Genomic DNA, 23,844 nt, shown 5'->3' with positions numbered 1-23,844 from the left:
TCAAGTCCAATTTCCTCTGCTTTCCTCACTACATACTTATGTTCTTTAGAGGTGCCAGAAATTTTGCTTAGGTAGTTGGCTTAATTTCCCTCAGAATAGGTTAATCACATTTTTGGATTATCTGCTCTTGTTTTCTTGAGTGTCTTCTAGTCTTTATAGCTGTCTGCAGGTCACAGCAAAAAACTCCATTATGAGCTGAATGCTGATTGCTCTAATGGTTGATATAAGCCTGGGGATTCTCAAAAAAACAGAAACTGAAGTTGATCAGCTGCTCTTCCAAAGCAAAGTCATTTCAGATGCTAAAAATAATTAAAGAAGACAATTTAGTGATAGAAACAAATTTTTAACACTTCATGAAACAGAGTCTCTCTTCCGGAGTGTCCAGAGATCTGTAAAGTGCAGCGGAAGGCAGGACACTTTTATAGCTTAAAGAATAAGGAACATGGAAGTGAAAATAGAAAATAAATAAGGATCAGGAAGTAAGCATAGAGTCCAGAGTTGTCTTTGGGGGGTTGGCTGACTAGATATACTGCATTTCCAGTCAAGTGCAACTTCTACTGGGGCACACAAGTTATGCATGTTTCCATTTGCTGATATTACACCCCAGGCAGGAGTGGTGGCACCTTGGGCCTGGAAATTAATTTCAACACAGATCATGGCTGAAAATAACTCAAGATGCTGAACCGACCTGTGCTTGACTGGAATTCAAGTTGACAAAAAGTTCTGTCTCTCTGGGGGGGATTATGGATTAGGGAGAAGTTGATGTGACTAATATCTTTTTGTTTGTTTGTTTCCTTCCTCAGTGCCTTGTAGCCAAAGAAAGGATTTAGTCCTCAGATAACTTCAGGTGTTCATTCTTTCACAGTCTCCTTTTGTCTCTCGCAGGACTATTCATCAGCAAAGTACATCCGCAGGCACTGGCTAAGTTGAATGGTGGGACTAGGCAGCAAAATTATCCACATTGCACTCAGGTGGGTCCAGAAAAGGTAGTGTCTCAATTTCTCTCTAACTGATCACATCTCACTCATGATGGTCATCCTGCTGGGACTGGTGATGATGGGGCAGGATGGTGACTCAAGACGTAGTTCAACCCGATTTTTTTTTTTTTTTTTTGTCTTTTTGTCTTTTGTTGTTGTTGTTGTTGTTGCTATTTCTTGGGCCGCTCCCACGGCATATGGAGGTTCCCAGGCTAGGGGTCCAATCGGAGCTGTAGCCACCGGCCTACGCCAGAGCCACAGCAACGCGGGATCCGAGCCGCGTCTGCAACCTACACCACAGCTCACGGCAACGCCAGATCCTTAACCCACTGAGCAAGGGCAGGGACCGAACCCGCAACCTCATGGTTCCTAGTCGGATTCGTTAACCACTGCGCCACGACGGGAACTCCCTCAACCCGATTTTTAAATTTAAAATCACCCTTCAGTAGATGCTCAGTTTCCTAGATTGCCTCCCTCCTCCTCCCTCTCCTCTTCTTCCTCTACTTCTCCTTTCCCTTCTCCTTCTTCTTCTTCTTCTCTGGACACCAAGGGAACAGATACAGCAGTTCGCTCCCCTCCCTCAAAACTCCCCACATCCATCACATCCTTCTAGTAGATCAGGATGGGTCTCCTGCCCTTGTTGGCGCAAGGTAACTTCAGTACACTGGGGCAGAAGCTCTGTGATCCCAGCATCTTTTTTTTTTTTTTTTTTTTTCTTTTTATGACGGCATCTGAGGCATATGGAAGTTCCTGGGCCAGGGGTTGAATTGGAGCTGCAGCTGCAACCTACACTGCAGCTTCTGGCAGCACCAGATCCTTAACCTACTGGGCCAGGCCAGGGATCAAACCTGTATCCTCCAGACAGCATCATGTCCTTGACCTGCTGAGCCACAACGGGAACTTCCCAGCATCTTTTTATGCTTAAGAGAGTCATGAAACTCTTTCTCTCTCTTTCCTCCCCCTCTCTCCATCTCCTGTTTCTCTTACTCTCTCTGGCTCACTCTTTTTCTTTTCTAATTCTCTTCTCTCCAAAATCTAGCCTTTAGTCTTACTGTCCTGCTGCCCACAGCAACCAAATCCCAGTTCCACTGATAAACATATTGCTGCAGGCAGGGATCCACTTTTCCCCTAAAGCACTGAAACCTATCACCTTGAAGGCTGGGATGCCCACCCACAGAGATTCATCAGAAATGGAAATAATGTCTGAAAGGAAATTCCTTGGAAAATACATTTCTTTCCTTTTTTTTTTTTTTTTTTTTTTTTTGTCTTTTGTCTTTTTAGGGCCGCATTTGTGGCATATGGAGGTTCCCAGGCTAGGGGTCTCATGGGAGCTATAGCTGCTGGCCTACGCCAGAGCCACAGCCACACCAGATCCCAGCTGCCTTTGTGACCTACGCCACAGCTCATGGCAACACCAGATCCTTAACCCACGGAGCAAGGCCAGGGATCGTACCTGCACCCTCATGGATCCTAGTCGGGTTCGTTAACCACTGAGCCACAACGGGAACTCCAGAAAATACGTTTCAAAAGCCATCATGCTCATTTTGAACCATCCCTCATATGAAGGAAGATGAGTGTAAGGAACTGTCTTTTCATGAATATTATCCCATTGCCTATGGGGGAAATGAGTTTATAAGGATTGGCCAAATGACACAACTCTAGGAAGGAAGATCATAGGGAAGATTTTCCATTGGAAAAAGAAAACTAATGCAGAAAGCTGATGGTTACAAAGAAGCTAGGGGCAATTTTATTAACTTGCTGCACACTTGTCTGCCTGTTCATTGCTGGCTGTCCTTTGGAATATGGAAATCTGACAAATCATCACTTGGCAGGAGTGTGTCTTCAGGCCAAGTCCGGGTTTCTCTGAGGCACCAGAACTTCTCCCCTTCTCCCTGGGGAGCTGGATAGAGCAAAGAAGCCCTCCTCTTTATTCTCCACCGGCAGCCAGAGCCCCTGCCCTAACCCTCCAGGGGGTGCTGGGAGACCGAGTCCTGGTGACCTTGTGACTGGCCTTGATTTAGTTTCCTTCCCCATGAAAGAAAATAGAAGGCAAATAGGAGCTCCTGAGCTAAGCAGTGGGTGACACCAATGGAACAAGGAAGCTGAAGGCACATACAGAGCATGAAATTCTTCTCATACTAAAACCCAGGAAAATCCCCCAGCGCTTGGAAACTCACATACCTTCTTTTCTTATTAATCTCCCTTTCTGGCTATTATTCAAGGACTGTGAATCCCTTCTCAGGCTTTTAGCCTCTTTTAAGCTGCAGAAAGAGAATGAAAAAATGCACCCTAAGACCTAGCGTTTCTTTTGCTTCCTTTTCTGTTGCTGGTGAGTGGGTCTGAAAAGCAAGCTGGCACGGGCTCCAGGAACTTGGGTAAATGCCCGGTGGAGACACTGCAGTGTCTGCGGGCGGCCAGGCTTTTCCAAACATGGTCCTAGCCACTGGCCTGCACTTTTAGGGCAGTGACCTGCTCATAACACATGGTGCTCTCCCACCTGCAAAGAGGGAGGCTCGAGCCATTTCAAATATGGCTTTTCTACCCCCTGGCGGGGGTGGGGGAGGGGTGTCACATACCCTGTCATCATTCTCTGAGCAAAATCACTGCATCGAAAGCAAAGTAAGGAGGGCACATGTCACCGCAGCCTCCTCCCTCTACTTTCTTCCTGGGGAATCTCTGCAAGTGGAGTGTGAGGATAGAGACGGAGCAGGATAGTTACACAGGCAGTTGTGGAAGTCCCAGGAGGGGACCAGAGATAGAGAGGGAAACCTAGGGAACTTTGGGAGACCCCTGCAAGTTTGCAATCACTCAAGAAAGCCACCAGAATGAAGCAGGCTTGCTTAACTATGAAACCCATAAACAAAAGCACAAGATATGCCTCAGCTCATTAAGTGAAAGATAAAGTCAGGCCTGAATTCAAGTTCAGCAAGACAATGACCCTCAGGACCAAGGGCAGGAGTTTAAGGACCGCCCTTCTGCTGATTTGAATAAGCACTATGACAGTCCTAGTTTGACCTCATAGGGTCAAATACTCACTTATGGATATGAAGGAGGGGCTAGGGATGTAAGCCTGGTGTCTACTCGAAGAAAGAGGAAGAGGCGGTCTTTCCCCCCTCCCCACTTCCCTTGGATGATAAAACTGTAGCCCACCGGATCCTCTGGGCAGAGCTTCTGTGCCTGCCCACTTGCATCTCTCACAAGCGTCCTATCTTAATAAATCTATTTCTTGCCTATCACCTTGTTTCTCGCTGAATTCCTTCTGTGCAGAGACATGAAGAACCTGAACCTCAGTGAGTCCAGACACCAGGTGAGTGATTCTAACTTAAAAACCATGGGTTTAAGTCCCAATCTGGGTTCCGGCTAGGTTCAAGTCATAAGTATTTTCAGTTTTATAAGTGTCGTGCCTGTAACTATAAGTATTTTTTTTCCAGAGAAAGGGCCATCATTTGCTTTTATTTAATTCCCAAAATGTCTGCTGATTTTTCTCCAGTATTGATTGAAGGCCAGCTACATACTGTGCATTGTGGTTTATCATGCGTGTACAGCTAAGGACAAGGGGGCAGGGTCCCCTCAGGAGTGGAAGTTACAAGAGAATGAGGTAAAAGGAGGTGCTGAGCAAATAAAAGGAAATAACTGTGGGTATTTTATTTTGTTCTGTAGGTGCTGGCACCAGAGGAAATAAACAGGGTGATGGAAATGTGTCTAGCTGGTTGACAGGTACAACTGGACTGGTTTTTGTGACTCTTATTCCAACCTCCATATAGGATCCCTTCCCAAACTATAGCTAAAATGCCTCTTTGAACTGTAGCAGCAGAAAAGCCAAAAAAATAAAAAATCCAAGTGACCCTCTTCAGACTCGCTTGTAGCTAGGGTCTGACTATGGCCCCACGGAGGCAATGACAGAGGCAGGCAGTGGGCACTTGTGAAAAGATGGGTCGTAGCCAATCCGGTGGCAAAAGCAGTAGACACATCCAGATTGCTCGACCAGAAGCTTATTGCCTGATCTCCACACTGTAGGTGCCCAGAGGCAGGTGGCGGCATTGAGATTAATACAAAGACATATCTGTGCTGTGTTGTTTCTCCCGGCTGTCTCTTGAGTGCAAAGCTTCTGACACCTTGGCACAAGAGACATTTCTGTCTCCTCTCCCCATGGTAACTGATCCATGGTAACTGCTCCATGGTAACCACCCCATGGCAACCGCCCCATGGTAACCACCCCAAAGCAACCGCCCATGGTAACCACCCCATGGTAACCATCTCAAGATGCCTTTCTTTTTTTTTTAATTGAGTTATAATTAACACATAATATTATGTTGGTTTCAGGTCTACAACATAGCAATCACCACAATAAGTCTAGTTACCGTCTGTCACCACGCAAAGTGGTTCAATACCATTGACCATATTCCCTATGCTGTGCAGTACATCCCCATGACTTTTATAGCTGGAAGTTTGTACGTCTTAATCCCCTTAAGCTATTTCCTTCCATCCCCACCCCAACACCCTCCTGTCTGGCAACCACTTGTTTGCTCTCTGTATCTACGAATCTGTTTCAGTTTTGTTTTGTGTGTTTGTTTGTTTTGTTTTCTTGATTCCACATATAGGTGAAATCATACAATATTTCTTTTTCTCTGTCTGACTTACTTCACTTAGCATAATACCTTCCAGGTCCATTCATGTTGCCACAAATGGCAAGATTTACAGCTCAATGTCAAAAAACAAAACGACCCAACTAAAAAAAGAACAGAGGATCTGAACAGAGGTTTTTCCCAAAGAAAACACACCACTGACCAGCAAGCACATGAGAAGGGGCTCAACAACCTTAATCATCAGAGAAGCACAAATCAAAATCAGGATGAGATACCCCCTCACGCCTGTCAGAATTGCCATCATCAGAAGATGAGAAATAGCAAGTGGTGGTGAAGACATAGGGAAAAGGGAACCCTTGTACACTGTTGGTGGGAAAGTAAATTGGTGCAGCCACTATGGAAAACAGTATGGAGATTCCTCAAAATACAAAAGATAGAACTTCCATAAGATCCAGCATTTATTTATCCGAGGAGTATTTATCAGAGGAAAACAAACACTAATTTGAAAAGATATGTGCACCCCTATGTTCACTGCAGCATTATTTATGATAGGCAAGGTAGGAAGCCACCTGAGAGCGCATCAAGAGATGATAAATAAAGAAGATGTGGCGTATCACTCAGCCATCTAAAGAACATTCCTTCGTGCCCAGAGCAGCTTCCTGCACCTGATCCTTCCAGAGCTCTGGGGCAGGGGGACTGTTTCCTGCTCTGCCCCCCCACCCCCCACCCCATCCTTTGACACACCCACAGTGGAGGGCGGTAGAGAGAGGAGCCTGGGCACCTGCTCCCTGTGTCTGACGCTCCCATAATTCCAAATCGTATCACTCGCCTGCCCTTGGCCTTTAAGAATCTGTGAACATTAACTGTTTTTTTCCAACCTGCTTTCATGGCAGCTCCATCCTCCTCCTGGGCTCTGCCGCAGTGAAGGGGCCTTGTCACCCATTTCCCCTCACTGGCCTTGTCCTTCTTCAGAACTGAGTTCACGTGGTTGCTTGCTTTCTTTTTTAAAAATTAAAAAAAAATTTTTAATTGAAATATAGTTCATTTACAATGTTGTATTCATTTCTGGTGTACAGCAAAGTGATTTAGTTCTACACACATACATATCTATTTTTTCAGATTCTTTTCCCTTATAGGTTATACAAAATATTAAGTATTCCTAAGCTATATAGTAGATCCTTGTTGGTTATCTGGTTTTTATTTTGTTAATTTTATTTTATATTGGAGTATGGTTGATTTAAAATGTCGTGTCACTTGGCTACTTTCTGATTGCTCAAGAATGTTATTCTGTAGATTAGCTGGCCTTTTCTCATTGCTGAAGTGGGGTGACATCTTCTTGAAGCTATCCACATCCTAAGCGGAAGCAGAATTCTGATTCTGGAGTTCCCGTTGTGGCTCACTGGGTTAAGGACCTGATGAAGTAGTCTTCATGGGTATGTGGGTTCAGTCCCTGGCCTTGCTCAATGGGTTAAGGATTCAGCGTTGCTGCAAGCTGTGGTATAGGTCACAGATGCAGCTTGGACCCAGTGTTGCTGTGGTTGTGGCAGAGGCTGGCAGCTGCAGCTCCAATTCAACCCCTAGCCTGGGAATTTCCATATGCTTCGGGTTTGGCTGTGAAAAGAAAAAAAGAAAAAAAAAAAAAAAAGAATTCTTTAATTCTGTTTAGAGACCCAGCATTGGGGGGTCTGGAGTGTGCTTTCTTCCGGGCAAGAGATCAAGGCACCTGTGCTGCTAAAAAGGTTCCAACATGAGACATCTGTTAACTCACCAGGCATTTATTAAGCGCCTACTACTTGCACATCACCATATAAAGAGCTGAGAGTAAAAAGACGAATAAGCCACAGTCTGCCCTGCAGTTCCTCACAATCCAAAGGGAGCGAATGCACATAAACAAATGTTATAAAGCAGAGTGATGACTTCTATAATAGGAATGGAACAAAACACTGCAGGAACGCAGGCCTGAGTAAGGTGGACACGGGGCACTAAGGACATATAATTATTTGAATTATTTCTGAAATTTTGAGCAAGAGTTTTCTAGACAGAAAAGGTGAGGCATCATCCAGAGAAAAGGGTTCCTTCCATTCCTTGTTCACGAATAAGGAAATGGAATTCTCATTTGTATTCTTATGCTGGGGTTAGCCCGGATCAGAATTCTCTTCCTGAGGTCTGGTGGGTCAGCCCCATCTTAGCCACGGTCAGCTCTGTGCCTGAGTCCTGCAGGGGAACTTAGAATTTCTGCAAGGTCAGTAGGTTCTAGGTCTAGATCAAAGGGAATCTAGTAGGTCACATTTGATTAAACTCAGTATTTTTTTTCATAAAAGTAGAAATTTTAAGCCAATATCTAGGATGCTTTCATTCACACTTGCCCTCTTTGTAGTTTTCTTAACTTCTAGGTTTGTTGCACCTCAGCGGGGTAGATGTTTGGCTCTTGGTTTATTTGCATCACTGGGAAGAGATGGCAGCATGGCTCTGAAAAGAAAGGTGCTGCTGGAGTTCCCGCCGTGGCTCAGCGGAAACGAATCCCACTAGGAACCATGAGGTTGCGGGTTTGATCCCTGGCCTCGCTCAATGGGTTAAGGATCCGGCATTGCTGTGAGCTGTGGTGTGGGTTGCAGACTCGGCTCGGATCTGGTGTTGCTGTGGCTCTGGCGTAGGCTGGCGGCTACAGCTCTGATTAGGCCCCTAGCCTGGGAACCTCCATATGTCAGGGGTGCGGCCGTAAAAAAGGAAAAAAGACCAAAAAAGAAAAAGAAAGAAAGATGATGCTATGTAGTTGCCAAAGCTGTCCTTTTAGCCTAGTATAGTATGTCTGCGCCAAGATAGGAATAGTGGAGCCAAACAGGGAGTGGTTAGTGTCAGATGCCCACGCAGACCATGGCACGTAGGCCAGTAGGAGTCTGACTACTAGCAGAGCAAAAGATGTTATCTCCCAGGCATGTGAGGACACTGTTCCTCAGTCTGTGGACAAAGCCAGGATGAGAAGCTGGTGACACAGACGAAGACAGGAGCAGGAAGCAGGACAGGAAGCCAGGCTACCCAGGGAGTCCCATGAGGTAGGTGACTGGTCGGCAGAGTCTGCCTGCACACCTACAGACACAATCCCATCGCTCGTCTCCACCGGCAGCTGCACATCATTTCTGAGAACCATGCAGGGTCTACACACAGAAACGTGCAGGCCACAAGTTCTAAGTAGAACAATACACAGCCAGCAAAGCACAACTATGAGCACGCGTCCCTGTGCTCAGGAAACTGTAGGAGATACTTTAAACTAGTCAACTAGGAGTTTCCTTGTGGCTCAGTGGGTTAAGGATCCGGCATTGTCACTGCAGCGGCTGGGATCACTGTGATGGTGCAGGTTCGATCCGTGGCTCAGGAACTTCCCCATGCCATGGGCACAATAAAAAAAAAAGCAAAAAACAAAACAACAAATAAAAGAGTCAACTTGTTGACAATACACTTGGAAAAGTAGCTTTGGAAAAATGCATAAAAATTTTAGTAAAGGCACAGATCTTATTATTCTAAAAAACAAAATATTTCAGCATTTGAAAAATGTCCTTTTTCTTTACTGATTAAGGGAACAAGTTGGTGAAAAGAGAGAGTATCCCCCTATAGAAGGGAACGAAAAAAGGCTATTATAGAAAATTCCACAGTTGGGTGCTGCAAACTCTGGCACATGGATGTCCTCGTTCCTTGGTATTTAAGGTTTTACCTGGGCAGGGGTGGGCGAGTAGAGCCCCACACAGCGAAAATTCATTCCACATACAAATTCAACAGCTGGTTCATTCTCAGTTGTCTTAGCATCCCTTTGACCACTTTTGCTCTTATGTTTGGATTTTCAAAGTCTGAAGTAAAACAGTTGTCAACATTGCCAGACATGATCTTCAACATCTTGAAGGTTGTTATAAAAGAACCCCCCCAAATTACTTTAAGTAATTGTTTTCCTTGTTGGAAATTTGGAAATGTTCCTTCATATCCCATCTTTCCTGCGCAGCAGATGAGAATGTGTTTCCTCTTGTTTTGTTTCTCTTCTTTTCTGGCCAAATCCGAGGCACATGGAGGTTCCCAGGCTGGGTGTTGAATTTGAACTGCAGCTGCAGGCCTATGCCACAGCCACAGCAACACCAGATCCAAGCCACATCTAAGACCTACACCACAGCTCAAAGCAATGCCAGATCTTTAACCCACTGAGCAGGACCGGGGATCAAACCCGAGTCCTCATGGATACTAGTTGGGTTCATGTCCACTGAGCCACAACGGGAACTCCTTGTTTTGTTTCAGAATATAAGATTTTACTGAGAATATTTTTCCAGTGAAGGGAGAAAAAAAAACCAACTACCAAAAAACCAACAACCCATCACATTATATAATTTGAATTCAAGTATTACCACACAATTTTAACCCTAAGAGAGGAAAAATTCAGCAATCCAAGACATTATTTAGGATCATTCCCTTCCTTGTATTTTAATGATAGGAAGAGATTTAAAGTAAGGTCAGCTGATGGTGAAAGTCAATAGGAAACTATTCTCACGGACACAAGGTTAACTATCTCCACTGTCAATTTCCTCCCACACCGAGCAAGTGGGTCTCATAATAATGGCTGTGCAAAGGCACCATAATTTGAGGAGGCTCTGAAGGTGTGGGTTATACAGTCTTTAAAGAAATCCCTTTGGGTGAATCATTAAAGGGTAAGGACTTTTATCTCTCAAAGTTTCAAATACCAATAAGGCATTTTCTCCATAGTGAGGCTTTCATTAGTAGGTCTAGAAGTGAGGTAATTGCATAGCATGTAAATTGTGTTCTCATTACTTGTGAGTATTTTTTATTATTATGTTGTATTTATACATAAAAATCCTACAACACAGGATGAATTAGAGAACTGTTTTCAGTGGTAACAGATAAACATGCGTTTTCCTCAATAACAATGTTTGTTCAGAGCTTTATACTTTAAATTGTTTTCATATACTTTTTCTTAAACCTCATCAGAAATCCATGGGGTGGAAAAGGAGACATTATTTCCTCATTTAACTGATGAAACACTACATCCATATTTAATGGAGATAGAATCATCTTGAATTTGCCATTAGAAAAACTGCATTAAGAATAAAAATGAATACACAATTCACTGTCCCAAAGGCTGGATCTGACCATGCAGCCGTCATTACCAAGACAAGTCAGACAGAACTGGGATTATTTGGGCTTGGATTTTACCCAGTAAATTGTATCAATTGTTTCCTTCACTATGGTAGCAGTAGTTGGCTCTGGGAGTTACCCTGAAAGAATCAGGCAGAAACATGAAAACAAGTGTCTTGATGTCCAATTCTTACTCTTACCACTAGAGGGCAGTATTTCTCTCTGCACATATTGCCTGTCTGTCTGTAAGATAAAATATTGGCTTCTCTCAATCCAGCTATCCCGCACATTCACAGGATGCATCTCAGTGGTATATGTCAGGGATGTGGCTTTGAACCCCCAGTTCTAGATGGTGCCTCATCTGCCAACCCCAAGCACTAGCAGATCATTGGCCTCTAAATCAGGTGGTGTGGTTTAGGGCGAGGGGAGGAGAGGGTCTCTCTTTTCATTAACCAGCTTCTGCACTGAGGCTCCAACTAAGTCTTTAAAACCTAGAGGCCTCTTCCTAAGTATTAAGCTATAGATAAGTAATTGTTATCATAGGCTCATAGACTTTCACCTTGATTCATTTCCTAGAGAAAAGAAAAAGGTGAATGGATTGCTTTGATCACACTATTAGGCATCAAAAAATTATGAAGACCAGGAGAGGAGGAGAGAAAAAAATTCTCTGCTCCTGTGATTAACTACTACATAAAAAATACTATTTAAAAATGGCTACATAAAAATACATATTGCACTACCTAAAGTATTATGTGCTTTCACGGATGTTTAATAAGCTTCTATGGGTGAGTAGGTGGAAAGAGTTTTTGGCGATTGCATGACAGTTTAGCATTTCTTAAGAGGATATAAAAAGAGCCTGTAAAAGTTTTTACTGTGCAAAGTAATGATCCCTAACTTTGCCTGGCTTCACAGCCAGTATGGCTGGTGCTCATTGCAAATGCCGACGGGAAATAATAACTTCTCGTCTATGACACTTCAGCAACAAGATGAAGCCTCATGTGGCCACACCCTATCTTATAAAGGAAGTCTTCACTCATGTTTGGAGTTTCAAGATTTCTCACTCTCCTGAACTGAATATCTGTGTCCCTCTGGCACTTACCTTCTGCTACCTTGTGTATTGAGGCAATTTCCAGAGAGACTAGACTGATAGTTTGTTTCAGTTCAGTAAAGATTTACTACAAATGCCTTGCCTAGGGCTAAGCTGCAAACTGAAATATATTGATGTAAGACATTCCCTTCTACTACTAGGCATCCAGTTCCTCTGACAGCTCATTGACAACAGCGATCTGTTTTGCTGGTCCTTTCTCCTGCAGACACAAGCTCTCAAGGAAACCCCTCTTTACAACTCCCAATGCTTCCCTCAGCTATTGCTGGGGATCCTTAGATGTCTCACCAACACGCCCTATTTTCTGCCTTGTGCACTCACCCTCATTCACGTCCGTTACCCTCAAAGCCCCGTGACATCCAGGTTTCCTTCTGTGGCTGCTGCCCACATTACAGAAGAGGCAGTGCCAAGGGAGCTGTGCCCCAGGGAACATGAGCAGCTGACTGTCCCTCCACCCCCAGGTCTTCAATAGACCAGCAGTTGTCCTTTCCCACAGCCTCTCCCTATATACACCCCCCCACCTCCAGGCTGAGAGAGCAACCACGCAAAGCTAAACTCTCCTCATCTCTCTTCATCACCACATATGTGTGACAACCCCTGGCTCATTCTCCTTCAGCCACAGATCTCCCACTAGCCACCATCCCAGGCACCTCTAAATTCCACCACGAGCCTTCCCCAACAAGGGTCAGAGCACAAAAGATACGCTCCCTTGGGAAACTGACAGGCTTGGCTTTGCCAGTTCCTGATTTTCAGCAGAGTAAACTGTATGTAGTAAAGACTGAGGAAATGTTTGGGCAGGGTCATGATGATGAGTGTGGGAATTTGCCTTCATTTTAGGGGTGACCAAGCCTGTCACCTGTTTAATGATTATTCTGAGCTTTAACACAGAAGCCACTTGCTTGTGTGAACCGTACAGCAGAATTTGTCATTAATCACCTATTTTCGATGATCACGTTAATCAACCTCATTTCCCTAAAGAGACCATAAAGTTCTCAAAGTCAGGGAAGTGATTTTATGTTGCATTTTTCCCTCTATTGCTGTTATATATTCTCTCCATAACCTCCATTTCAAGCATCCCAAGTTCTAGCTGCCACCTCTTAAATGCCCGCTGCCTCCCTCTTTTTTTCTCCAATGGTTCTCTCTTCAACACATCCTTAAAGTCTTTGCTAAAATGTCACCTCCACAGAGACCTTTCTCCCCAAGCCTCCTCTGCCCTCCATTAACCCCATGACACTTATTACCCTCTGACTCGCCATCAATGTTTACCTTGTTTATTGCCAGCCTTACCCCATCAGAAACAAACTCCATAAAGGAGTTTTTGTCTCCCTCGTTCACTACTGTAGCCTCAATGCCTGCAAATGTGTCTGACACATAATCAACACTCCATAAATACGTTTTGGGTAAATTGGTAAATCAAGCTTTTAACCACAGCATTTTCCAGAGTGGGCCATTAAGAAATATTCGTTTATCTGTGTTAACATGTTTTCATCAGTTCAGGAAAATGGAAGGTCAAAGGTGGCTTAGACATGGTGCCAGAAGAGCCTGTGGAAGCTTACCACCTGTGAAAATCTCTGGAAATGGTTTAAATGCAAGCAAAATAAGCAAAGGATGCTTTGTAATGAAGACTTTGGGACTGGAATCATGGAAGGCCCTGGAACTAGCTAGGTCTCTAGGATGATCAGTTCAGGGATTTCCAAACAATTTACACAGAAGACGCTTTCAGCAGGGTCAAGCGTTCAAACCCAAGATACTTTACACATGCAGAGAAGCATATAAGGAAAGCTCCATAACAAAAACAATCCATTGATAAAGTGATGATCTTGATCAGCAAGGCTCCACATTACAAAACGTGGAGAGTGTTTAGTGGGATAATACTTTTCAATATTAACTCTTCCTAATATTTCCCGTTTTCCTTCTATGTGGGGAGACTAGATATGAATTTTCTGTTGCCCAAGTGTTATTTGACACTGCAGAATGCAGGTGTACCAACCACGTCTTCTTCTTCTTTTTCAGCTTCATGGAGATATAATTGACATATAACATTATATAAGTTTAGGCTGTACAATATGGGGATTCGATGTCTGCAGATATTGAAAAATGATCCCACATTAAGCTCATTAACACATTCTTCACCGCACATAATTACTGTTTCTTTGTTGTGGTTATGGTGGTGAGAAGATCTAAGATCTACACTTCCCATAACTTTCCAGTAAACAATATAGTATTGTTAATTATAGTCACCAGGCTGGGTCCCCAGGACTTTTCATCCTAATTGGAAGATTTTACCTTTTGTATTTGCTGCATTTCTTTTTTTTCTTTTTTTCTTTTTTTTTAGGGTCACACCCACGGCACATGGAAATTCCCAGGCTAGGGGTCAAATTGGAGCTGTAACTGCCGACCTACACCACAGCCACGACAACACTGGATCCTTAACCCACTGAGCCAGGCCAGGGATCGATCCTGAGTCCTCATGGATGCTAGTCAGATTTGTTAACCACTGAGCCACAACAGGAACTCCTGTATTTGCTGCATTTTGATGCTTTGCCTCTAGGTCCTTGCTGACCTAGGGTTAAACCAATTCCTAGAGATAATAAACAGCTCACATTCAGCCTTTCAAAAGGCTCACTTTTCACGTTTTGTTTGTTTTGGTCGTGCCCGCACCATGTCTAAGCTCCCGGGCCAGGGACTGAACCTGTACCACAGCAGCGACCTGAGCCACAGCAGTGACAATGCTGGATCCTCAACCTGCCGCAACACCAGAGAACTCCCCAAACTTTCTTCCAATGGTAATTATCTCCTGATGCACTGATCTTGCCATACCCCAGTAATTATAAAACCTATATATATTTTTTCTCTTTATTCTTTTTTTAGGGCCATACCTGTGGCATATGGAAGTTTCCAGGCTAGGGGTTGAATCAGAGCTGCAGCTGCCAGCCTACACCATGACCACAGATACGCCAGATCCAAGCTGCATCTGTGACCTATGCCACAGCTTGTAGCAATGCTGAATCCTTAAGCCCCTGAGGGAGGCCAGGGATTGAACCCACATCCTCATGGACACTATGTCGGGTTCTTAAACTGCTAAGCCACTACAGGAACTCTAAAACCTATATCCTAAGATAGCAGAGGTAGCTATGATCCTGGCCTATAAGAAACAACTACTACATTAACAACCAATTAGATTTGGAAGAATAAAAACTCTGTAATTTGGATCGGGAGAAAAGAGCGATAGATTAGAAAAAAGATGTCGGACTCAGGAGGAGACCCACCTTCCTTTTCACTTGCCCACCTGCCCTTCCCAGGGCTCAGCCGAGTTAGGAGTTGCAGAGCTGAGGGGCAGATTTGGGGAAGCAACATGAGGACAAATCTTGAGCCTACTCCTTCTCTGGAGTTCTAGGGTATGGTGATCTTCAGACATCTCCCTCATTCACACAAACATTCCTTAAGGTAGGTGTTATCATTAACTTACAGATGAGAAAAATGTGATAGAAAGGCATTAAGATCACAACTATCAGATCAATGCTACTGAATTATGATACCAATAGCTGTCATTTATTGGCCGATTCTGATAGGACAAGTGCAATGACGCTATTTTATTGCATTCGTCCAACCACACAGAATGGTGCAGAACGGTCCACAAATGAAGCATTCATGTAGCCTGGCCTCTAACTCTGATTCTACTGGTCAATAGAAAAATATTTCGTCCTTCTGTAAGTCATAAGTCACTTTCATCAAGGTCTATTTAAATTTTTTTTTTTTTTTTTTTTTTTTTTTTGTCTTTTCAGGGCTGCACCTGCTGCATATGGAAGTTCCCAGGCTAGGCCAGGGGTTGAATCAGAACTGCAACTGCTGGCCTATGCCATAGCCACAGCAACGTGGCATCCTTAACCTGCTGCTCGAGGCCAGGGATTGAACCCACATCCTCATGGATACAAGTTGGGTTTGTTAACTGCTGAGCCACCACAGGAACTCCCTATTTTTTAATTGTATTTTTTTTTTTTAACATCCTGCCCCTAGAAATTATTAGAGCCACAGCTGCACAAAGTTTGAGAAAAAAAAATCAAATGTCCCTAAAGGCTTACAATGCAACAACAGCAGTCCCCAGCCTACTATTAACCTCTCATGAGCCGGCACTCCAGGGGTGACCACTTCTTACTTTCTTAGGTAATAGTCCTGAATAGGAAGGAATATATTTAGGCTGTTATTTTTGATTACTCAGTTGTAGACAGTATCTATTAGCTCACCATTATGGAAGGTGAGGTTTAACCTGCTAGATTAGCTGTCTAAGGCCCTATTATGTATGCCCTTTGCATTGCCAACTCTACTTTCACAGTATGTATCAATTATTTATGAACAGCATTTACCCTGTTTACATGCTCATGACTGTAGCTTTGGCTTAGTGCAGAAATAATCATGTACCGTGATTATATTGCTTTTCTTGGAAAATGTCCCTTTTCCTAGGAGTCACCTATAATCTATGTTTTCTTTATCTTCTCGATTCTAATTACCTTTGTGTTTTCGGTGTTGTATTTTTCTGTCTCTTGCCTCTGGAATGCAATGCGTGGGACCTGTCTATTGACTCACAGCTTAACACCAGAACAGGAAAGTGCCTGGCACTCAGTAGAGGCTCAACAAACCCTACTGAATGGATATCTATGAGAAAGAATATACTCTAGTGTGGAATTAACAGAGTTGTTACCAATCAGAGGATAGAGCGGAGAGGGGGCAGAGACAGTGAGTGGCATGGTTTCTTGCACTGGCCATCACAGAGCTCTATAGGCCCAAGGCAGTCAGGGTGATTTTAAGGAGGAAGAATTATAATAACATTTAGCAGTAGTGTGTGATATTTATTGCATACAAGGAAGCCGAAGAGCTAGCGAGAGGAAAAAAAAACACAGAAATAAAGAAAAAACAATCTGTTTCCAGCTGTTTGTTTATCTGAAACACCCATGAAATAGATATACTGGTTAACACCTGTGGTCTTGCCTGTGATGAATTATATTTAGAATAATAAGAATACTGGGGTGGCAAACTTTCAAATTAATTGATTTCTCTACTTAACACAGACTTGCCAGAAAATCCTTTTTAAAGACTCCCTTGTTAAAAATAGTTTTAAAGTATTTCCATAGACTTCTTTCCTTAATTGCATAATATGCCAATACGATTAATCTGTATTTAGATAATATGATAGTATTTCATTAGCATTAACCTGAAGATTAACTGTGGTGAGGGAACCTGAAGTGGAAGAAATACTTCTGTCTGGAAGGTCTACGTTCCAATCCTCATTTGACCTGATCCAGTTGAAGGTGACCTTTACTAAGTCACTTTATTTTAGTCTTTAGTAGTTGGCCTCTACATAAGGGTATGGGACTAAGAGATCTGACAGTCGTAGGATTTTATCAGGCTATTATCCTGTGATAGTTTAGATACAGAATAGGTGAGAGGACAGCATTTTTACAGGCTGATTGATCTAATTAAATATTCAGGAAATCATGGACTTAAAAGATATATTTAAAAATCCCTCTTATTTGACCATCAAGATTTTTTTAAGTTAATAAATGAAGAGAAAACTATTTAGGTATTTGGTAAATTTAACAATGTACTCTCAGTTAAATCATGCTTTCTTGATGATAGAGCTATACCTTCTATATTCTCCACGAGGGTGGACTTGCAGGTGGACCATGATCAGTGATGAGTAATACATCTCATAAAATGATAGACCCTCAGTCTCACAGGTCTAGATATCACCCGGTCTAGTCCTTCTATCTTTATGTAGAAAGAAAACAATGGAGCTAAAACTGTGTATCTGTGTGTCTTTGTGTGTGTGTGCATAACAGAGAAGAGAATGAAAGATGCTTTTTCCCAACTGTAAACCTTTGAAAGAATCTAACCCACAGCCATCCAAGTGAGTATATTTTATGTCCCCAGATTCTCAAAAGAATGACTCTGTGCAAAACAAATCCAACACCAAAGAACACCAGTCTTGCATTTTACTAGTCTGTGGGATTCATATGGAATACTCGGATGTAACCTTTGAAAGGAATAGCAATGAAGGAATTGGCCGGTCTGTGTGGAATCCGTAAAAACTGTGGGGATGGTGCAAATATTATCTGGCCTCAAAACTTTAACATGCAATTAGTCATTTTCATGGGCTCTTATAAAAACATCTTTTATCTCACTTAGCAGGGCATGCAATTGGTACCAATATCTCTGATGGGAACAGGAAAGGTGGGAGTTGTCAGTTAATAAGGAAACAGAAAGTAAATCAAATTTCTTTGTTCTTTGAAAATTTTTGAAATGTTTTGGTAAATGCTTGGATTTCTTGACTTAATAATCTCATGATAAAATATCTGAGTGTGTGGCAGGGCCTCCCCAGAGAGCTTGGAAAACAAGCTCGACATCAGACCCACATATCTGGAGTGGCTAATCCCAGAGGTGTCATTAATTCATAGACTTGATGTTTTTAGTTACAAATTTTTAAAACTTCTTACAGAATGTAATTCTTCTAAAAATTTCCCAAAGGAGAGGCTCATTTAACTCCAAATCCTTTCTCTGTGCGGATATCCCTGAAGAATTAAATAGTCAAACCTGGGTGGGAAGAGCAGGGTTTCTGACAGTGAGATTTAGGAAGTAACATCATCAACATCATCTTCAATGTGGGAGAGACATTTTCGGAAAGTATTTAACAGTGAAGTGACTTCCTTCTCACCACAATTTAGGATCATCTATATATAGTTGTGCTCTGTCAAAGTTCACATGCAGAGAAGACGTTTGTGGCTAGTGGGTGGCTTTAAGAGACATTTATTTTGTAGAGTGCTCTGGAAGATGACAGATACGCTTTGGTCTCAGCAGTACACAAAATGAGTAGGGACAAATTCCTTGGTAGGTGTTTCAGTGCTTGAGATGTGACTTACTTGCTGTAGACAGTTACTAGATTTTTCAATAGCTATCATAAATCTCCTTTAAAAAGAAAATAGCTAGTCCATTTTAGATACATTAAAAATAGACAAAGACTATTTAAAATTATATATATACATGCCATGTCAGCAATATATTCCTAATTACATTTTCTACAGTTCCACGAGAGGAAGGATTTTGATCAATACCAGACACAAACTCATATAACCTGCAGTGTGTGTGTGTGTGTGTGTGTGTGTGTGTGTGTGTTTACACGTAGGACAAGATAGGACTCCAGTGTTGGCGTTGCTGACTTGGTCCGTTTTCACTTCATAAGAATTCTTATAGTTGTGGAAGGAGCAAGTCAGCTGGGCCTGTAGGGTTCAAATATCTTCTGTTTGGGGAGAAGCTTCCATTTTGACTTTCTGCCTCTCACATCCCCAGGCGTGTGAACCTGCGGTCACCCTCCCATGTAATGATGACTCCATTTGTGTGTGTATATGTGTGTGTTACATGTATACACATGCATGTACACATATATGTATGGATGTATATATGTGTGTGTGCTCCTCTGCATCCTTCTAGCCTGAATAAATAGATGGGGTCACACTAAATAATAATAACAGAAGCACTAGCCCTGATCACATACAGCATCTTGCCTAGCTTTTTCAAGGCAGTTTAAAAGTCGCTAGCTGTGTATGTTGGGAATGATTGGCAGAGCCGTTTCCTGCTCCAGTTTCCTGGTCCAGTTGGAAGCCTGGAGACCAGACATGTCTTGCCAATTCTGCCGCGTGCTAAAAGCCATGCCTATGTTCACCACCCTAGACACCCCTGCAGTGTACGGATGGCCTCCCTGTGCAAAAGCCAAGTAAAAGTTCATTTGTGAGCTGAGAGCATGTTTCATTCATTGCTCTGTTGCATTCTGTTGCCTGGTGCAACCTGAAATAGCTGTTCTTTTCTAGTTTGTTTTTCCTCTATAGCTCTCCCTCTCCCAGACCCACAGCTGTGGAAATGTGGCAGGGACAGAACTGGAGAGAGGATGTCATGCCGAGCTCACCCTGTCCATCCCTGGGACTAAGGCTTAACGTACGTGTCCCTCTTCCCTTAAAAATGGCTCCTCAAGTAAAAGGCCTCTGGTGTCCTCAACAGGGAGCCAGCCACTTGGTTGAGGCTCCAGTAGATCCCATGTTAATAGACCTGTATACATGGTGTGTATGTGTGTGTGTACACACTCGAACACACACCAGCATTACTTAATGTTGGCAGCTCACTAGAATTAGCCACCCAGTTTAAAAATATTTAGTTACCTGACCCACCATGACCACTTGAAACAGGCTCTCTAAGGGGATGAGATGGTTTTAAAACTATCCCCAGACAACGGTGATGCATCATAAAGACTGGGAACCACTAGGATATATGTGTGGCCTTGGGTTCGACCTTGTCCAGCATCTTAGAGAGCATTTGGGGGATTCAGCACAAGACCCCCTTGGACCTGCAGGCCTGAGCTGTTCCTGAACCAGGGCATTGTGGTCAGTCCTGGGAGGCTAAGCTGTGTTGAACTTTTTCAATAATTTTTCCTTAGCAAAATCAACTCCAGTGGTTCTCATTTCTGGTCTTGTCAATAGAGCTGGCCTTCCAACCCAAATTAGCAATTGCAAAAATATGTGGCAAAGTCTGAATATCTATGAGTTTTTTTAGTTCCACCGCCTTCAGTCTATGTAGGTGTCACAGGTTACACCTGCAACATTACTGCATTCAGTTAATTACAGTTGTTAGATGATTAGGGAGAAGTTCTCTCAAGATTGGGAGTGTAAACATTATCTTCCACACACCATGGAGAATAAGTTCAAGGCTAGATGGCAGTGAGGAAGAACATAAAAAAATGAAGTACAGAGTGTTCTACCAGAATACAAAATAACTCGATAAATAAAACACAGAAGGAAAGCTTGTACCATGTTCCCAATGAATCAGAATAATTGGAGGGGTATTTAATGTTACGCAGGTACAAAGAAAATAGGAGGGTGAAAGGTTGATCACAGAAAATACTAAGTTGTAAGGTTGAAAATGCAGAAAAATCCCATTCCTTGTCAACCCATCAACTGGCAGGAGACATTCTGAAGATAGTTTTAGAAAGAGCAAGCTTCTTTAGGAGTGGAAGACATGGTACTTAGTTAGGATAGGGTTAAGGTCTGAGCAATGGACAGAATGAGGATCTTGTATAAATGGCATCTACAAAGACTGTCGAGCTGAACACTGATATGGGGCAAAATTTGGATTAAAAATCAATGATGAGCAGAATTGGAGCAAGGGGAAAACAATGAGGAATCCTGATACAATCAGAATGGAGGTTAATTTCTTAATTAAACTTGACTAAAGATCGTTACCAGTTTCTCAGTATGGAGATATTGGACAATTTAAATAAAAAACTTACAGTATTAGCTTTTGTTGCTTTTTATGACTCCTTTTGAAGTAAAGTGCACAGCAAATTGAAGATAGTTCTTATTCCTTGTGAGGTTTGGAACATCTTCACAAATATTCCTATTGGCTTCATAAAGCAATGAGTTAAGGATCCTTCCAGATATTGTTAAAGTGATACATCAGAGACTGGGTGGTCTCCTTAAGGCCATCAGTTACAATTTTGGTAGATGCAGTGGGATGATCCATGAAATCAGTTTCTCTTCCAGACACTTTCTTGGTCAGTTTTATTTCACTTTGATTATGCTCCCATTAGGGTTTTTTTTTTTTTTTTTTTTTTTTTTTTTTTTTCCAGGTGAGACCCTACATATTTTTTTTTTCTTGGTCCTTTTAGGGCCAGGCCCACAGCATATGAAAGTTCCCAGGTTAGGGGTCGAATTGGAGTTACAGCTGCTGGCCTACACCACAGCCACAGCAACATGGCATCCAAGCCTCATCTCCATCTACACCACAGCTCACAGCGGCAATGCCAGATCCCCAACCCACTGAGGAAGGCCAGGGATCGAACCTGCATCCTCATGGATAAGAGTCAGATCCGTTTCTGCTGTGCCGCAATGGGAACTCCGAGACCCTGCATAATTTATTATTCACTCGATTTGGATTTTTTTAAGGTGTTAAAAAGAAAAACCCTAGGTGAATATTACAGATCATATCACTGATGCCCAAGATAAATCTGAGACTCTGATTCTTTCCTTTTTTTTTTTTTCCCTTTTTTTTTTCCTTTTTGGCCACCCAGAGCCATAACTGATTATTTATCTAATCGCAAACATTATCAATCTATGCAGTAGCAGATCAACTGTCAATCTTGATCACCCACACACACCTGGAAGCGGTACCAGAAGTAAGAGAGTGTCGGGTATGAGAATGAAAATTTATCTTTTAGAATTGCTCTTAACAGAAGGGAGAAAATCTTCAGAAGTCATCTTCATAGATTTTATTCCTAAATATAGATGCTTTTAAATTGTTTGAAGAAACCCCTTCAGAATATTTGGAGAAGAATCAAGTAAGTATGTCAACCCCAAAGCAGCTGCTGCCTTTACAAGAGATGTTCAGAAACAGGTTCTTATGTCACTGGTATCTTACAAGTGACAGGAGAAGCACACTTCGAGAAGGAAAGGGATGCCAAAGAATAAAGAAAATATATCAGTAAGTACTGGAATGATTTAGACATAAAATAATTTGTCAGGAGGGTCTGTGGCCTCATCTACAGTAGAGGTATGAGAGCCACCACTTACAGCTATTGTTCAATGTAGATAAATGGGCTTGTTATCACGCATAACACTCAATACAGCTTCCCACTTTTTATAGTCTGGGAACTGAAGACAGCCATGCTTACATTAGCACATTATTAAAATGAGCTACAATCAAGATAGTTCTGTTTCTAACTTTTATACTTATATCTCTTATTACAGCATCATTTTAACACTTCAAAAATAAATAGGTGGCTGGGGGGGGTTCAGGAGGAATTTTGTCTTTCTCATAGGACTCAAATTACATGTTACAGTTTATTTATTTAAAGTTGAAATGTCAGTGGAGATGCCATTTTCAGATTCATGATGCATGTTGTGGTGGAGAATGGTGTCCCTTGGTGACCTTCTAAGAAACCCAGAGAGGTAAGACCCACCCTGTGTCCTGTGGGCAGTTGTAAAGGTCAGAGTGCAATTGTAAAGGTCAGGCTGGGGTCTGGCCCCTCTCATCCTGTACCATGATGGGACTAACTTTTGGAAGGAAGGGTTCTGTTTCCTAGATCAGGAAGCAGAATGGACTACCAAAACACTTTAGAGTGGCACCTAAATATCATCTGATGTCCCCAAACCTAGGATCCTAACAGACATCTTTATGCATAATAAATCATGAGTTAGATTCCTCTGGTTGCAAGTGACATTAATCCAATCAAAAATTGCTGTAACAAACCAGCCTACTACACAAGGGCACTGTGGTCTTACATATTTGTAAATTCCAGGAGTAGATGTTACTTCAGGCAAACCCAGAATAACTCCTGTTGCAAAAAGCCAGTCTTTATAGCTTAGCTCTGGTTTTGAAGATGTGGGCTTCATTCTAGGGGAGATTCTTGCACCATGATGGCAAGATGTCTCTTGCTTTCCCAGGCTCACACGAGAGCAGCTCAGCAGCCCTATAGGAAAGACAGCTCCCTTCCCCCTAGTAGGTCAATAAAAATCCTGAGGTCAGCTCCCCTTGGAACAACTTAAGTCATGCGACCATCCTTAACACAATCAGTGTAGCCAGAAGCATGGTGTATGCTCATGGTCAGGACCAGAATTAACCTCCACACCTGGATCTGGGGGATGGCCTCAGGAACCTCTTGCCCACAGGACTGAGAGGAAAGAAGGAAGGTCATGGCTTGCCAAAAAAAAAGCAGAACACTCTTCACAAAGGCAGGTGACTGAATGGGCAACGAAAACGAGAACTTTTCAAACCCAACTTGAATCTTTACTTCTAGACATTGAGAAGCTATTCTGTTTAGGGTTTTGGATTTAGGCTCACTTCACCCGTTCTTAAGCATATTAATTTGCTACTGTAAACTTAAAGAAAACCCATGTCTAATAAACTATTGAAATAATGTTTTGTTTTCTACAATTATACATAAAGCAGATTTTGTAGGCCAAAGGCAATGGTATAAAGCTATAAATAATGAAACTTAAAAGTCAATATA

The 23,844-nt window shown here is 42.5% G+C and overlaps 1 protein-coding gene and 1 long non-coding RNA gene across 10 annotated transcripts in view; one reads left to right on the top strand and one right to left on the bottom strand.

Annotated features, from left to right (window-relative positions):
* LOC146395870 (uncharacterized) overlaps positions 1-6,251 on the top strand; it is a 46,903-nt gene extending 40,652 nt beyond the window's left edge. The window contains exons 2-4 of one of the 4 annotated variants that reach the window (XR_014830445.1): positions 886-971; positions 4,638-4,694; positions 6,116-6,251. This is a non-coding gene — a long non-coding RNA (uncharacterized LOC146395870). Of the gene's footprint in view, positions 1-885; positions 972-4,148; positions 4,285-4,637; positions 4,695-5,627; positions 5,755-6,115 lie in introns of those variants that run through there. The other 3 variants (XR_014830446.1, XR_014830444.1, XR_014830447.1) reach the window with 3 other exon arrangements.
* The window catches only part of CFAP96 (cilia and flagella associated protein 96), a 487,170-nt gene that overhangs the window by 3,310 nt on the left and 460,016 nt on the right, over positions 1-23,844 (bottom strand). For 3 of the 6 annotated variants that reach the window (XR_014828696.1, XR_014828695.1, XR_014828697.1), the window contains one exon: positions 5,246-6,562. The gene's annotated coding sequence lies outside the window, so the exon portion shown is untranslated. Of the gene's footprint in view, positions 1-5,245; positions 6,563-23,844 lie in introns of those variants that run through there. The other 3 variants (XR_014828694.1, XR_014828698.1, XR_014828693.1) reach the window with 3 other exon arrangements.

This window comes from Sus scrofa, chromosome 15 (assembly GCF_054392235.1).
Source record: "Sus scrofa isolate SSC_HxYL_T2T_F1_AM1 chromosome 15, Sscrofa_HxYL_maternal_Yorkshire_Landrace_v2.0, whole genome shotgun sequence".
Taxonomy (NCBI): Eukaryota; Metazoa; Chordata; class Mammalia; order Artiodactyla; family Suidae; genus Sus; species Sus scrofa.
Note: the sequence above shows the minus strand (reverse complement) of the source record. Positions and strands in the feature narration are given on the sequence as shown.